Here is a 10895-nt window from a genome sequence, read left to right as displayed (position 1 = left end):
AAAAGTAAAAAAAAAAAAAAAAATCAACCTCCTGGATACTAAAAATCATGGACTAAATACAGACATTGGATTTATGACACATTATAACCTGCCTGACATCTGACTTCCCAGGTGTGTCACCCCCCCCCCGCAGCCTGTCTCTCACCCATTGACTCAATCTACATTTTTACTGACTACCTGTCTTGTATGCATACCAGCCCAGCCGCTGGCTTCTTTACTTTTCATTCCATCTAGGAAGAGCACACGCCAACTGCTGAAAAGTCCTTAACCTGACGAAGGGTTTTTGAACCCGAAAGCTTGCCTAATAACTATTTTCCAGCTATTTGGGTTGGTCTAATAATAGATATCAGATTCACTCAAGGAACCTTGTCTGCCTATGTCCTTAGACCAATACACCCCTGTAAGATGGAAAAGAGGCTGTCTGTGAAAAAGGGAATAGTTGAAGATCAGGAAAGCAGGGATGAGATGAGCTAAAAAAGTGGCAAGATGTTAGTGAAAATATAAAAGGGTAGAAATTAGAAAAACTTTAGCTTGCTAAGAACTTTTTTCCAACTACTCAGTTGGTCTAATAAAAGATATTTCATCTAACCAAAGAACCTTTCCTGCCTTAGGCCTCTTTGAAGTTGTAGGTGTCGTGGAAACACGCAGCATATTTTTGGGTCAGGTCAGCAGAAGCTTTTATTTAAAAGAAACTACAGCTGTAGGGGGGATTTTAAAGTGACATGGATTTTTTAAGCACTTGGAAGGGGTCCCCCCCCCAAGAGCAAAATCAGGAGGCTTATATACTTTTTAACAGTTGCTTACAACTCACGTGATCATATAGTGAAATTAGCATGAAAAGCGGCTATAATGTTACTTTATTATTTCTTTGCTGTAATCAGGATGGGAACTAATGGGGGAGGCGAGGTTAGTTCACAAACCTCCTTCTTGCACCTGCAAATCAGAGTTGTACATACTTTTTGCTATCTTCAAGGCCGCGGTGAGCGAAGCAGTTGCAGAGGAGTTACAAAGAACAAACACTTTCTCTTATCTGTTCTACTATACAGAGCCAGCAATTCTCCACAAAGCGGTTATGTCATCTTATAACTAAAATAATCAAAGTTTAAGGCATATATTTTTTCTGATTCCACAAATACCAGAGAAGAAACTTGTCACCAGAATATCTAGAGACCATGGTAGTGTTGGTAATTTTTAGGTAAGGTAAATTCAGTTGTCTAAAAGTGGAAAGAAAATCTTTTATAGGCAGTACTTGCATTAGTGAAACAAAGTTGAAATAATTTTAGATTTCCTGATGTATCCAAAATCTGGTTATTGCATTAAAGGTGAAAGAAGTTGAAAAGGAATATAAATCATTAGAACAGCAGTTCATGTTTAATGGGCCTGAAAGTGAACAGCACAGCTTGCAGACCTAACAAGGGGTTATAGCACATCTTTGGGTAAATAGCATGAAGGATCTTGTTATAAATCTTGAATGGGAAATACAGATTCTTTTAAATTAATTCTGATAATTTGACCTGCCAGTTTTTTAAAGTTACTATGTTAGCATGCTAGAATTTATTGTTTAAAAATGCATTTCATGTTAATGTGTCAATTTGAAATCAGGGTGTTTTCAATACATAATCTGCAAAATTTATAGTTTATTGGTATTTAATTGCAAATAAACTAAGGGTTATTTTTGCTGGACAGAAAAGACTCAGTGTGTAGTAATTTTCCATTATGATGTTTCTAGCCATCAGCTGTGATACCAGAAAGCTGCTCTTAGTCTATCCTAGCCATGCAATTGATCCAATAAAAAGTGTCACTCACAAAAGTTCCTTATTGTGAAGTTCATAAGAAGCAATGCTAAGCCAACTGTCATTTAAAATTCAGAATTTGGGTATGGTGAGCAAAATACTTGTGGGGGGTTGGTGCAGTAAAAACAATCATTTACTTATTAAGCTTTAAACTTTCTAATTTTGAGCTGTTTTTGACTCTGCAGCTTGTCTCTCTGAAGTTGCCATGGTGCCAGGAGAAAAAGGGTATCAGCTTTATAGTAATTTCATGACACCTTTTTCTGTGCTTTCAATTATACAGCACGCCATATAACATGTTCCCTGCTCCAGTAATCACACCATGTTTCACACCCAAGAAAAACTCATATGATATGAAGGCTTAGGATACAAGCACGTCTATTTGCTGGCTTAGTTCACACTTGGATGCCTTTTAGAAATCTGCCACTATTGCAGCAATGCCAGTAGTACAGTCCTATATGCAGGGCAGTGAATATTTACTTTCATGTCATCTAAAGCTGCTCTGAATAGTTTTAGATAAGACTGAGGTGAATATACTAGAGACCTGTCTGTGCTGTCACAGGTGGATGTTAGCCAGTGCAGAATTAGGAATCTGAATTTTACCAGTGTAGATGAGGCCCTAGGTGGCTGGGGCTTGACTGTTTTAAGTAATCCTCAGTCTATGCCTGACAGCCCTTCAACATGAAGATATTCTAGCATCCTAGGGTCCCTGGAGAGCCTTTTAAGGGTAATGCATGGTACCACATAATGTTAGCACTGTTAGATGTGCAAACATCATTTATAAATTAAGCCCAGAGATTTCAAATAGGAATCCATAGTGTTTAAAAGCTTTTTGACCTATTGTGGTCTGAGTTTGCAACAGAAGAATGACACTCTAAGTTTTCTCTCATTTTCTGAGTACATAAAAATAAGAGGTGGCATTTTCCAAGGGATGCCTTGAGTCAAAAAAAGTTGAGAACCACTGTTCTAGTGTATTTCCTTCTCCATTGCAACGTAAAAGGGTTACTGTTCGTGACAAACAGCAAGTGGAGCTGAATCCTGAAAGTACTAAGTGATCTTGCATTTTTGATCTCTACTGGCAATGACTTTCAAAGACAGCCTGTAGAAGGACCCCCTCCCCTAAAGAATGTGTAATGAGTTAAATTGACTATTTATTACAAACAGCTTATCAAAGCTTGCCAAACTGATAGCCAGTGAGCAATCTAAAGAACTGGTGAGATCTACAACTCTTTCATTTTCTTTCATTTGAGTTTTACCCTTATGTAAGCTTCAAACCAGATGGACTTGGTTCAGAGTAGCTTCTGCTCTGCTTCTCAGCTGAATTCAAGAAAATAAACTGAATTTTACAGTCGCTATGAAAAAGAGCTGTTTAGCTGGGTTCCTGAATTACTACCATGCTTCCTAGTTGTATTTATAAAATATATTTTAGCGCACACTTTCTCTTTAATTGTTCTCCCTTAAAATCAAATTATAAATGCCACATTTTACAGGGAGAAGTACTTGTTTTCTAGTTTCAGTTTGAAAGAGGTTTATGATGGAAATGCTATATGGCCACAGATTTTAGCATTATGATCAGCTCAGGATTTTCTTACTAAAAAGTGATAATCATAATCCATCTAATCTGAACTCCTGCAAAGTACAGGACAAATAACCTTATCCAATATTTTTTTTCTTTTTAGATCTAGCCCATGACTTCTGTTTGAACTATGATACATCTTTCAGAAAGACTTCTAGTCATCCTAACACAGCCTGACTGTTCTAAAACATCGGACATTAGCATCACTATCAGTCCAGACCTGAAAAGTGACCTGATAATGACTTTCTAAATATCTGTCAATGAAATTAGGCTGCTTTTGTTCTGTATATTGAAGTAATGCATGAAGATCCTTATTGTACTGGAAAGAGTTTATCTGTAACAGCACCTAACAAAGTTGAGCCTTAATTTACCTTTTCAAATAGTTCAGTTTCTGTTAGATTCACGTGATGAAATTGACAGGGATGTGTACTCCATGTTAGGTGTAAGTTGGTCTAAGATGAAGCAGAGGTTATAAAGTAGTGTGACTTGTCTCAGCTTGACTTTGAATGGGGGTGAAAGTGAGAGTAATTTTTCACCACTTTGATAGTCCATAGGAATAAAATTGCTTCCCTAGTGTCAGCTGGCACAAATCCAAGTGAAGCATGCCTGTAATTTTCATCATTGAATGTATGGGTGGCAGTTTTGAAAATGGTACACTGCAGATATATATGGGAGTTGCTGAAGTTAAGATATATATGGGAGACTGACATATATTGCACCCCCTCTATTACTCTGAAGCATTTTCTGCTGTATTGATGTGTCAGTTGCCCTTGCTTTGCCCATAGGGCAAATAGCATATTAATTCACTTTCTGCTATTTAGTTTTTTAACCTTTCTTTTATATCCATTTGTGGTCACCTTGCTAAGACTGAAAGTGCTGAGCACATATTGTTGGGAAAAAAGGTGTTGCAGGTGCACTGAATTGATCTAGAAACTACTTGGGTTTTGCACCTACCTACCTACCCACCCGAGTGGGTTTGGCCTGTCTTTTTTTTTCGTGTGTGTCAAATAACAGACAACACACAAGTAGGCTACTTCTGTTTTTATTCAGCCAGGTGGTGATCTGTCATCCAACAGAATTTCCATGCACTTGTATCCATTTTTAATGCTCTCATCATGGCCCCAGTTGATATTTTCCAAAACTGAAAGCTGGCTGGCTCAGGAAGCTCAGAATGCCCTGTCCTAACATACCCCTTAGAACAGCAGTTTTAAAATTACTCTGTGGTATGTTTGCCATCTGTCAAGTTGGATATTACTGGCTCCTCTTGCTTCCAGTTTCTTTTAGAGTGGTACAAGCTCCTCACTGAATTGAAGACCTCTTGCAATGCATTAAATCCTTCTTTGATGCTTCTTGTGCATAAAAACAATTAGTATAGATGCCACAAGGATGTTGCTTCATGAAAAATGGACATGGAGGTAATCTACAGGAAGGCTAAGTAAAATGCACTAGCAGGTCACACCAGTTCCTTAAGACACTTGTGACTATTACAGAAATCAGTTCACAAAAACAGGCTATTTTTTCCCCATGTTTGGTGGCAGCCAATATAGATCCCCAAATTTGTGATTAGTGGTGCCCTCTACCCCAGCCTGGGGTAGATAATAAGAACCAGAGAGAGAAGAATGTGACTTCAGACATGGAGGATGACTATACTAGAGAGATGCTGCCCTCCCTAGTAAAAGGACCCTTTGGGAGGGGCCATGTTTGACTTCTGGCACTGGTCTTCACTGATCATAGTATGCTGAAGTCAGTATTTCCACAAGAAAATGTGCAAAGAGCATTCAGTGTGCAGTCTGTAGGCTTGTTCAGACATTTTCACTATCTTGATCTCCTATAGTGTTCACGTACTTGAGTTATAATTACTTCCAACCAGCAGATGGAGATGGCACACTAAAATATTTGATGGTATCATGTTGTCATATGTAAGGGTCTGGCACCCTGTCTACCTCCAGCAAGTCGGTTACGCTGTTGCAAACAGGCTGCTTCCAGAGAAGAGAGGGAAGCAGGCCTCAATGTTTTGTGACTGTAAGGAGTTGCAAGAAGCAAAATGAATTTTTATCTCTATACTGAGTATTCTCCCTTTCTGCTACCTTCTCAGAATTCATGAAAGGATGTTATTAAAGTGTCATCATAAAAGTACTGTTTAAAAAAAAAAAAAAGTTTCCTACAGGAATTTCCCTCCTTTGTTCTTGGCTTGGCAGGGTTCAAGATGATACGCACTGGTTCAGCACTCAGCATGTGCCCCACTTCATTTGCATGGGTGGACCACAGCTGTGGAGGTACTCGTGCCAACAGTTCCTCTTGCAAGTAGGAAGTGTCAGGTTCAGAGTACTCCTGGGTTAGCAAAGCCACAAGCTCAGTTTCCCTATGTTCTGGTACCTCAAGGTAAACACCATCTGGGCTACAATAAATCACGCATCCCAGTTTACACAACAAATCCTTACCAAGAAGGTTGACAGGTGCACAGGGGCTAAGAAGAAAGGCATGATTTTCAGACAAAGGGCCAATAGAGATGGAGACAGGTTCAGAGACGGGATGTGGGATAGGTTGTCCGCCTATACCGACAGCATTTATAGTTTCAGGAGAATAAGGTAGAAAAGGAAACTCAGCAGCCTTTAGCGTGGAGCGGGATGCTCCGGTGTCGACAAGACAGGAGACAGGTTTACCAGAAATAAGGCATTCAACAAACGGACCAGATTGGTCAGTAGCAAGCAAAGGAGCGATGATGTCACTGTCCCTCAGGCTGTCCTATTCAACACTGGGAAAATTGACAGGAAGTGGAGGTGGGGGCAGGGACTGGGGTCTGGGTCCTTGGCCGGGGCGCTTGGGGCATTCTGATTTCCAATGTCCTTCTTGCTTGCAATAATGACATTGGTTCCCATAGCCTGGGTTTTGTGGGCTCAAGGATCTATCTCTTCCCCTGAATCTACCCGGGCCTCCCCTTCCCCGTCCTCGTCCCCTTCCTCTACCTGGACCCTGCAACTGAGAAATCTGTAAGGCCATTAACTTAAACTCGGCATTGTCTTTAGACCGTTCCAATTTGTTATGAAAATGGTTAGCCGCAGCAAGGACTTCAGTCAAATCTTTAGTTTCCCAGCCAATAATTACTGTTTGAATTTTCTCAGCAATTTTAGGGTTAAGTCCCTGGATGAATGCTGCCACTATTGCTTGTTTAGCATTTCCGACTGGGTTATCCATTCCTGAGTATCGTTCAAATGCCTGTTTGAGGCGTTCCAAATAGTCACTGGGGTGTTCATTTTTGTTTTGTTTACAGGTATTTATTTTGGTCCAGTCTGCCTTTTTTGGGCAAATTGTGAGAACTGCCTGAACCAAAGCATTTCTCTTGTCAATAAAGTCTTGGCCAATCCCTGGGTTTTGATCTGGCCAAGTACAGGCAGCATACAGACGTAGCATAGTTTCCTTGGGCAAAATCGATCGCATGAGCTGATTAATGTCAGCCCATGTTGGATTATAACAATTTATAACAGTCTGCAATTCTTCCTGAAATTTTTCTGGGTCTTCCCTGATTTTGGGGAATTTTTGAGTTAAATTGTAGAGATCACCTGGAGTCCAGGGTGCATGCACGGTTACTATATTTTGTCCATCGGTGCCAATGCCTGGCATTTGTCTTAGGGGGTAAACTTGTGCAGCTCGGGATCTAAGATTGATGGGAGATCTTTCCATGCCTATTCCCATTCTTCTAAATACACCTGTGGTGGGTTGTGACCCAGGAGTAAATTGCCACACTGGTGATGATTGAGTGGCAGATATGGTGGATGAGTCCAGACTATTAAGCTCCGTGGATGGATTTACTGAAGGAGCTTCAGCTAATGAGTTACTAGCCTGGGCTGCAGCCTGATGTTGAACCGGTTGTTGCTGATGTGGGAGTCCCAGGAGAGCAGGGTTCGAACAAAGGTCAAGGATATCCTCTGCTGGCTCCGGTGGTGGGGGCGCCCCGGGCAATGCTGGATACATCGGAGCGGTGGCCGGCGTGTAATTTGGGGGAGCAGCCAATTTCTCCCGAACAGCTTGTAACTGCTGTTTTAATTTTTCTTGAGAGTCTTTTAGGCTCCTAGTTTGAGATTCTGTCCGCCTTTTGGACATTTCATCATACCAATAAAAGAACGCGTCCCACTGGTTTTGTGGTGTTTTGGATCCACGGGACTCTAAAGCCCCTCTTAAGTGCACTATTTTATCCTGATCAAATGTTCCTTCTTGTGGAAAATGCTTCACAGGATCATCCCTAGTATACCAGTTCCACTTATCCAGGTACTTGCAAGCCTCGGGAGAATAGTGTGTGTACATAAAGTACGCCGGAGTCCCCTTAGGGGGGACGGGAACTTGTTTAGACTGACTCGTTCCCATTTTCAGTCACACAGGGAGACGTAGGAGAGGCTTATTTAGGATGTCCGGGCCGCTCAGTGCCTTGCCCCGCAGTTTTTCACTGCCCAGACAAAAGGCTTCTGACCCGACACCGGCTCATAAAATGGAAATGGGAATGGGAAACACAAGAGGAATCCTTTCACTCCTGCTCTCGGCAGAAGCTACTGGGACAAGGGGTTTGGAAAAGACAAAATCACTCAGACGCCCTGTCCACTGGGTCACGAGGTTTCAGCTGGGCCCCCTTGCTTTCGACGCTACCTTTTTTAGGCAGAATCGGGGCGGCTAGACCCAGCCTTAGTCCCAGACCTGGTCAGTGGCTCATTTTTCTAAATGCACACACACACATTTATTCAATCACTGGGAAGCCCTGTCCACTGGGTCACGAGGTTCCAGTTGGGCCCCCTTGCTTTCAAAACTGCCCTGTCAGGCAGAATTGGGGCGGCTGAACCCAACCGTAGTCTCAGACCTGGTCAGTGGCTCATATTTCTAAATACACACACATGCACATTCATTCAGTCAGCCAGACCTCCTCCCCCACACCGCCTTAGTTAATTAACGACAAGCCCGATGTGCTGTAGGATGAAGGTGCTTCATACAGTTTCTCCCTAAATAAAACGTACGTTACCAGACACAAAATGGGATCCTTTACCAGACAGAAAATTTTAGCCGGCAGTAAGGTTCAGACTGACCTGTTTTAACAAGGTTCAGATCCAGTTACCACGGCCAAGTTGGGAGCCTACAGGCAGTCCTCCTCCGAAACCCCAATAGAGATTTTGAATTAGGTCTCTTACCTCTCAAGTTTGGCGCCTCGGGGTTCGGGGGGGGCAGTCTGCGGTCCTCCTTTCTCAGCCTGTGTTCTGGATCCGAGTCACGGCACCAGGGATTGTCGTGGAAACACACGCAGCATACTTTTGGGTCAGGTCAGCAGAAGCTTTTATTCAAAAGAAACTACAGCTGTAGGGGGGACTCCAAAGTGACATGGATCTCCCAAGCACTTGGAAGGGGTCCCCCCCCAAGAGCAAAATCAGGAGGCTTATATACTTTTTAACAGTTGCTTACAACTCACGTGATCATATAGTGAAATTAGCATGAAAAGCGGCTATAACATTACTTCATTATTTCTTTGCTGTAATCAGGATGGGAACTAATGGGGGAGGCGAGGTTAGTTCACAAACCTCCTTCTTGCACCTGCAAATCAGAGTTGTACATACTTTTTGCTATCTTCAAGGCCGCGGTGAGCGAAGCAGTTGCAGAGGAGTTATAAAGAACAAACACTTTTTCTTATCTGTTCTACTATACAGAGCCAGCAATTCTCCACAAAGCGGTTATGTCATCTTATAACTAAAATAGTCAAAGTTTAAGGCATATATTTTTTCTGATTCCACATAGGTCTCCTTTGATCCCAGGCTGACTAGAACCAGCCAGGTGACTTTTCCCCACCCCCAGCTGATGTCCCCCAGCCACTGCAATTTAAATTCTTTGTGGCTAGGTCCCTAGGGCTGTCTTATTTATGTTACCATTTAACCATTCCTGTTACGTTGTTATGGAAGCACTTTTCAGCCTCCTTTGGTTTAAATATGTGTGCAGACAAATAGCAATACACCACTGGATAAGGAAACAGCCACACTTGATATTCATAAAATACTGTTTTCCCTCTTTGTCCCAATGTAAGTACACGAAATACACCATAGATCATTCTGTTGTGCCAAGCCAAACAAAAATGCAAGTCACTTAAGTATGTGAGAAGCAAGGATTTCTGTATGTTCTATTGGACCAGCTATGGGGTTGGGATAAAGTTTGACAAGCTTCCAAATACAAGATATTAGTCAGGTCTCTGATCATGGGAAACCAGGCACAGCAAGTGAAGTGCAAGATAGGGGAGGGGCTGAGCTGAGAGAAATTCTCCGAAGAGTCAATCTCACCTTCCTTTTGTGGAAGGAATTCAGGACTTGGATCAACTACAATGGGCCATAAATCCAATATCAATGTTTAGTCCCTGGTTCTTAGTGTCCAGTGAGCTCGTGAATTTTTGTTCCCAAGTTTGCCCTTTAAAGGTGTTTGGTAGATTTCTCTTGAGCACAAGGATAGCCAGGTCAGGGAGGGAGTGGTTGTTCTGTGAGGAATGTGCTCCTAATGGTGAGTATATGTCCCTGTCCTTTATCTTTTTTTATTTCTGTGAGAGTTCATTCTCTTGCCTAATTGCTGTTAATATCACCCACCTTGTTGCCATGAGGGCAACTTAAGTACAAAGAGTAGAAGACTTTAAGGCATGTGCTTACATGCTTCATTGGGCATTTAGGAGGATCAAAACTATTTTAACATTTCATAATACCTTACTGCATGGGTAATTAAAATAATACTGCCCTGGAGACCCACAGAAGGGCCTGGTGATGCAAGCGTAGTTAATCCAGTCTAGGATACAGAATTCTAACCAGGGGCTACCATGGAGGTGAGAGGGCTACATACTTTGGGTTGGCTAGGGAATGCTGCTTGTTGATCTGTAGTCAAATGGCCATGCTGGAAGAGGATCTTGGTTGTTCATAGACTCGAACATACTGGTACTATCCTAGATTTGACTGAGCCTGATTCTGAATGACATTGCGATATCAGACATAGCCTCAGTTGTGTATTTTGTGGGGAAATAATGAGAGCACTGGTGTGCTAGAAAGTTAAAAGCAAGGTAGTGACATTTTTTCCATACACAGAATGGCAATTACCGTTAGTATCAACGATGTATAATCTAAAATAAGCAACTTCAGATGAATGAAAAACTTGTAGCATAGGGCAGTGATTCTCAACTTAAGTCCTGAAGCACCCTGGGGTGCCTTAAGGTCCTTTCAGGGGTGTCATGGGATGCCACGCAATGTTAGCACTGTTAGGTGTGCAAACATGGTGTAGAAGATAAATAAGGATCCATAGCATTAAGACAATTTTGACCTGCTGTCAGAAAAAATGCTGTATTATTTTTTGTAATAAAAAAATGAGTGAAAAATAAGAGCTGGCATTTTCTGACAGATCTAAAAGGATCTTCTGAGGATTTTCTGAAAGGATCCTGAGGGGAGAGGATTTTTTGAGAGCAGTGGCAATGCATAGGGGGTACATGGGGGTGCACATGCACCCCCTGAGAGCACTGGTGCACCCCCGCTCCA

This window comes from Alligator sinensis, unplaced genomic scaffold (genome assembly GCF_000455745.1).
Source record: "Alligator sinensis unplaced genomic scaffold, ASM45574v1 scaffold144_2, whole genome shotgun sequence".
NCBI classification, from domain to species: Eukaryota; Metazoa; Chordata; order Crocodylia; family Alligatoridae; genus Alligator; species Alligator sinensis.
Note: the sequence above shows the minus strand (reverse complement) of the source record.